Source organism: Colossoma macropomum, unplaced genomic scaffold (genome assembly GCF_904425465.1).
Source record: "Colossoma macropomum unplaced genomic scaffold, Colossoma_macropomum, whole genome shotgun sequence".
NCBI classification, from domain to species: domain Eukaryota; kingdom Metazoa; phylum Chordata; class Actinopteri; order Characiformes; family Serrasalmidae; genus Colossoma; species Colossoma macropomum.
The window spans coordinates 16036485-16042484 of record NW_023494795.1 but is presented as its reverse complement, the minus strand read 5'-3'; positions in this window follow the sequence as shown (position 1 = coordinate 16042484).

The window sequence follows — 6000 nt, the reverse complement described above, 5'->3', positions numbered from 1 at the left end:
GCATTGCATTTCATATATGCATTATAGTGTGAACTTTAATTAAAATCGGTTATTTTTGTCGGCCTCGCCCACAAGAAGTAGGTTTCATTTTGGTTTAATTATCGGTTAACGAACCGGCCCAGAAATTCCTTATCAGTGCATCCTTATGTTATCACATAAGTCATACAAGATTAAATGTACAACTGTAATGAGAGTTTGATACCCTGTTGTTTAATTCGGTTAGGACTTGGCTCCTGATGTGTGGTGGTAACTCTAGAACTGTGACTTCATTGTACTCTGTCTTTCCCTGTTCTCTCTCACTGGCCTCTATCTGTACTCAGGTAACCAGGCCTTGCATGACTGAGTTGGCTCAATTAATACCTGCTTTTCTCTCTCTCTCTCTCTCTCTCTCTCTCTCTCTCTCTCTCTCTCTCTCTCTCTCTCTCACTGTGGGAATGCTTCTTAGTAAAACCTCCCCATTGTGTGAGCAGTCTGGGCATAAAGTCAAGACTGAGTCAGAAGTAATGGCCGCCCTAATCCACCTCTTTTGGTCACGTTGAAATCTAAGCTGTCAAGATCGCTTGTGGTTCTGGTGGTCAGAAATGTAGTTCTGAGATAAGGAGCCTCAAATTCCAGACTTCGTCAGAGAGGATTGTTAAGTAAAATAAAAGCATTTGCAATTTTGCGTTTCAATAAAAAAAATGTACATCAGTTAAGATACCTGAAGTAGTGCAAGGCTTGAGCCTAATCTGCATCCATATCTGTCCAGATCCCAGTAATTCCAAAGCTTTGTACGATTAGTACTAGTATAGCATGAGTTATTGAAATGTAATCCTAAGAACAAAAGCACAGGTACTGTGCTGCATCTCTGCTAATCATGCCGTATAATACGCATTATATACAGTCATATGCAATAGTTTGAGCATCTTTGGTCAAATTACATGATTTGTTGATTTTCTAAGTGTTAATACATTAACACATCCACTACAGAGAACACAGTTCTGCACACTTTAATACACAATTACTGTTTATTTGCTAAATTTAACATATTGGGGGGATAAATAAAACATGGTCTGTGCAAAAGTCAAGGCGCACTTTATATGTTTCATTTTAATTTCCAATATGTTAAACACCGCCAATAAATAGAAATTGTGCTCTAAAATTGCGGAAAATTGACAAAGGATGTTCAGACTTCTGCATAAAATCCAACAAAATGTTCTTAAAAATAAAAGTGCCAAGGAGTAATGCTACAGAAAAGCCACTTTTAGTTCCAGTGGGTACTTCGTCAAAGAACCATTTGGATAAATGATTGTGTGAGTGTGAAGAAACTTTTCAGTCACGCACAGAATGTAAATCTTATCAAAAGGCCGGCGTGGCTGCAGGTTTTCGTTCCAAACAAGCTTAAGCACACCTGATTCCACTTGTTTACATCAGAGTTGTCCAGTCTTATCCACAAAGGGCTGGTATGTGGAAGACTGAGACAAATTGATGAAAGGTTCTACACCAGTTAAAGTTTTGACTATGAACTATGAATTCAAGGCCAGAATTATTTAGGTACCTTTATATTTAAAAATGGAGAACTCAGTATATACACTCTTAGCAAACGGGTTCTGTTTTTGGATTAATTATAACAGTGGAGCCCTTTTTGGTGCTATATAGAACCATTTTTTAAAAGGTTCTTCAAACAACTACATAAAAGAGGCTCTCTAGCATAGAGAAGAACCATTTAACCAGATAAAGAACCCTTTAAGCATTCAAATGGCTCTTTAAGTTACCATAGTTCAAAATACAACCAGTGACCTTACTGCAAAACCCTTAAAGAACCCCCATTTTTACTGATATACACAGTACAGTAAACAATAAACAATGATAGATTTGTCACCGCAGAAATCTTGCACAACTCTGGGTGTGGCTTTTGCAGTAATTAAGTTGTGTGTATATGAATGTGTGTGGGAGGGTGTGTATATGAGAGAGAGAGAGAGACATCAGGTGGGCTGATGGACAGATATACCCTACAGGTGTATGATAAATATCACATCATGTAGACTGACTCCTGTGCACACACATACACACACTGTCACACTCAAATTCACACCAACTACTTTGTCTCTGACTACCCTCTCAGTGACGCATCGTCTCATTGTGTTTGCTCAAAATTTCTTAGTCACTGTAATACAGTCATGTGTGATGTGACACATGCGACCTTAGACAACCTCTCAGTTCTGAGAGCAGAACATTTCACCCTTTTCTTTAACTTTTTATTCACAGAATGCAGATCTAAAACACTGATCTGATTTCTGGTGACATTGAATGAGAATTCAAGAGATTTTCTGTTTCAAGATTTCTGTTTTACTCAGTCATTGAGATTGAATAACGAAGTTATTCAGAGTGGTCTTATGGGAAGTGGTTCATTGTAGTTAAACTTACTGACTTTCTTTACCATGGTGGTAATAGGAACCACGGTTTTCAATGTCTACAGCACAAATGCAGCCATTTAATTTACTGTCTGAAACCACCAGTAAACCTACATGTGTCTTCTGAGTTTTTATATGCAGTGTTGATGCTGGTAAAATAGAGGTAAATCGGGAAAAAAACATGTTATCTTTGGGGTCTATTCTGAATAGATTTTACAAATATGTTTTAGTCCTTACTTTATCCTAAAGCTGTCATAAAACAGTTAAATGCTTCAGGCATCTGGTTCCTATCACTGCCACAATGAACAATGCTGACTCTTCAAGTTTCTCTAGAACAGAACTTTCCACCCACTGTGAAACCACTGTGAATTACTTTGTTTACATCTTAACCATTTAATTAAGCAGAAGTTAAAAAAATCCCCCTTTCCCTTTAGATTTCCCCTTAAACAGAAATATTTAATTGTAATAAGTGACGAATAAGATGAGTACAAGATAAATATGGGACAAATAATGTTTGGGATCCTCTTCTATACTGACAGCCTGCTGAATAATTTCTTAGCACTATTAAAGAAAATGATGAGATGGTACACCTTTCTTATATAAATATCATTCAGCTAAGAAATTATGAATCAGACACACAAGAGTTAAGCCATCTGTGAGACACTATTTGACCAAAGAAAGAAATATCAAGGGTTTATTTTTTCTCAGGAGCTTAATTTCAGAAATTGGAGAGAATTGGACCCACCTGGAGAAATTTAAAAATAAAAATATAATAGAGCATTGAGTATTCTGTTGATGATTGCCCTTTACCAGATTAAATGTTGTAAATGAGATCTACTTTAAATCTTATTTAATTCTCCTACACATGGTTAAGTTCACTTAGCATTGTAAACTAAACCATTCTTCAAAACTGAAGCTCAAACTGAAACTCTAATTTGGTGTTACATATGCACCCATTAAACAGCAAAGTATAAAACAAATTCTCTTTTTAAGGGGAAATAAAAGAAAATTCATTTACAAATTTAAACGTTTTATCACCTTTACATGGTGCTCATCATGAAAGTGGCTTTATAATCACACTCAATATTCACACTTCTTTGTCACCCAATGAAACTTCATATGAGCATATGCTGAAACAAAGAAGGTACTAGTGTATCAAAACATATATTTCATGATAGTTTTTGCACCACAGTACAAAACTTTTTTGATACAGAAATTAAAAAAAAAGCTAAAATATTTTCTTAGTTTCCAGTCGCCACGAAGATTTTAGTACCTGGTAAAAGCATAATTAACACAAACAAGCCATTTAAAGAAGAAGTATTAAGAACATTAAATGTTCTTAAGAGAACAGTGGAACCCTTTCCAATTTATGTCAGAATGTTTGATATTATATGTGTATATAATCATCATTTTTATGTTGTTGTTCCTTTTAAACAAAGACATTTAAGCAACAGTGACATTTTTCTCATTACTTTTACTCTTTTGCTTGAAAGTCTGACCTCCATCAGTAAATGACCAATATTCAGTTAAGCCAACATTTAAAAAGTGGGTGCTCTGCTGAAAACTATTACTCGTAAACAGGTCAATCATCTGTGAATAGTAAACAGCGATCTGTGAAATTCATTTAAAGGTGTACAGTACACACTTGGTATTTTTACGATTTCAAGGCTGTTAGAACCATTTCAATGTTTCTGTTTCAAACTGTGCTAAACTGTCCTCTACTTTTTAAAAAGTTTTTCCTTAAAAACAGCATTTTTATTTTAAATTTAGTGTGGAAACACGTTTGTAAATTACTTGTTACTGTGTACCTCAGAAATATTCAACTACGCCTAACTCTCTCTCACACACACTCTCTCTCTGTCCCTCCCTCTTATCTCTCTGCTCAAGTTTCACTCCCCGCTGTTGCTATGGAGAGCTGGAGTTGTTTTGTGTTGAACGGTGCCATTAAAGAGACACACACACACTGAGAACATCTGAGTGAATGAGTGAATGAGGGAGGGAGAGAGCAGTGGAACAGAAAGCTGGGTGTGCGGGTGGATAAGAAGAGGCAAAGAAAGAGAGATTTATTGCTCTTTTTAGAAACAGGGCCAAAAAGAAAGACACAAAAATGTTAACTGAGGCAGCGCTGTGGAAATGAGAGCGTTACTGTGGAGGTCAGAGAGACCCATAAACACATTCTGCTGCTTCAGAACAACACCTAATCCTCCTCAATCAGGAACTTGTGGAGGAGCGCTTTGCCACCCAGACCCCACAGAAGCGATAGGTTGAACTGGGTGATAAAGCAATCCTGATTTGTTTCTTTGTAAAGTTGTCCCTAAAAATGACAATAAGTCAAAGAACCGTTCACACTATTGCAGCAAAAAGTTTTTTAGTGTGCATGTCAGCTATTCTCCTTTAATGGAGCTGTTCTTTTGACACTGTGTGCAGAGCTACGAGCTACACATCTGCAAAAAAGTTTGTTAAACTTTGACCCTGCTCTGCACTGACCTTCAAACACACAACCAATGAAGCCAGGCTATTTTTTGGCATATATAATAGTCTTTAGGCCCCCTTTATAGATAGCTGAGCCTCCAGTTATTAATTTCACTGAATGAACGTGGACCATGTCTTACCAGAACCTTATGCAGTTTGCTAGGTCTCCACCATTTATTAGTTTTTTATTCATTTATTAAAATGTATTAATTTTTTAGTCTTCCCACATAGTGGATATTAAGCAAAACTGCGCTCCCCCCTCATCCCACAGTGAGCAACAATTAGCTGCGTTATTTTTCTGCCCTCCATGACTTTGAAGCGCATTACTCATTGGAGGCTGAAAAACAACAACAGGGCCGCTGACAGTGAGATGAAGCTGCAGGTAGCTGCATGTTTTATTGCTCATATAAGTCCTTATTGTGGTCTCTCACCTCTTTTAAGTGTGAGCAAGTGATTAAAAATACTTTTTGTCAGTTGTTTGTTGCTGCTAAAGTTCACAGGAGGACTACATTAGCTAACTTTCTATGGGGTGATGGCTCCAAACTGCTTTTGTAGCACGTTGTGTAGGTAATGGAAACTCTACGCCCCAAATAATGGAAAATTTGCCAGATTTAAAGCCATTTGTGTTTCAGGCATAGGGTACAACTCTTTTTCTATAGGCGTGTAATGCATTATTTTAACGTAGAGGTTATATTTTTGTGACCTAGGTAGTGAATTGGGGCAGCAAATTCAAATGGAGCATTAATTATTACTAGCTAGCTAAGAGGCTATTGTTCAGTAGTTGAACTTGAACTCAATGACATTGAGTAAATCACACTTTCATAAAAGGTTGACAACAATAAAAGAATAATTAGGATTTTTTGTTACCCTAAATCACTTCATCAGGGAGTAGGTAGTGGAGTCTGTATTGAATTACCATTAAAAACACAATAAAACATCTGAAATGCTGAGTTCATTGGAAATGTCATACTACAGTACAGCATGAAGTATACGACAAAATCTGGTGCTGTACTACAGGAAAGGGGCACAACTAGACTGCCAACATCCGGAACTGAGCCAATCAGACTGATCTCAAAATCTGCCATATTTTCCTCAGCTCTCCAATCACCACTAAGCAATTGTTGCTAGTCGTTTT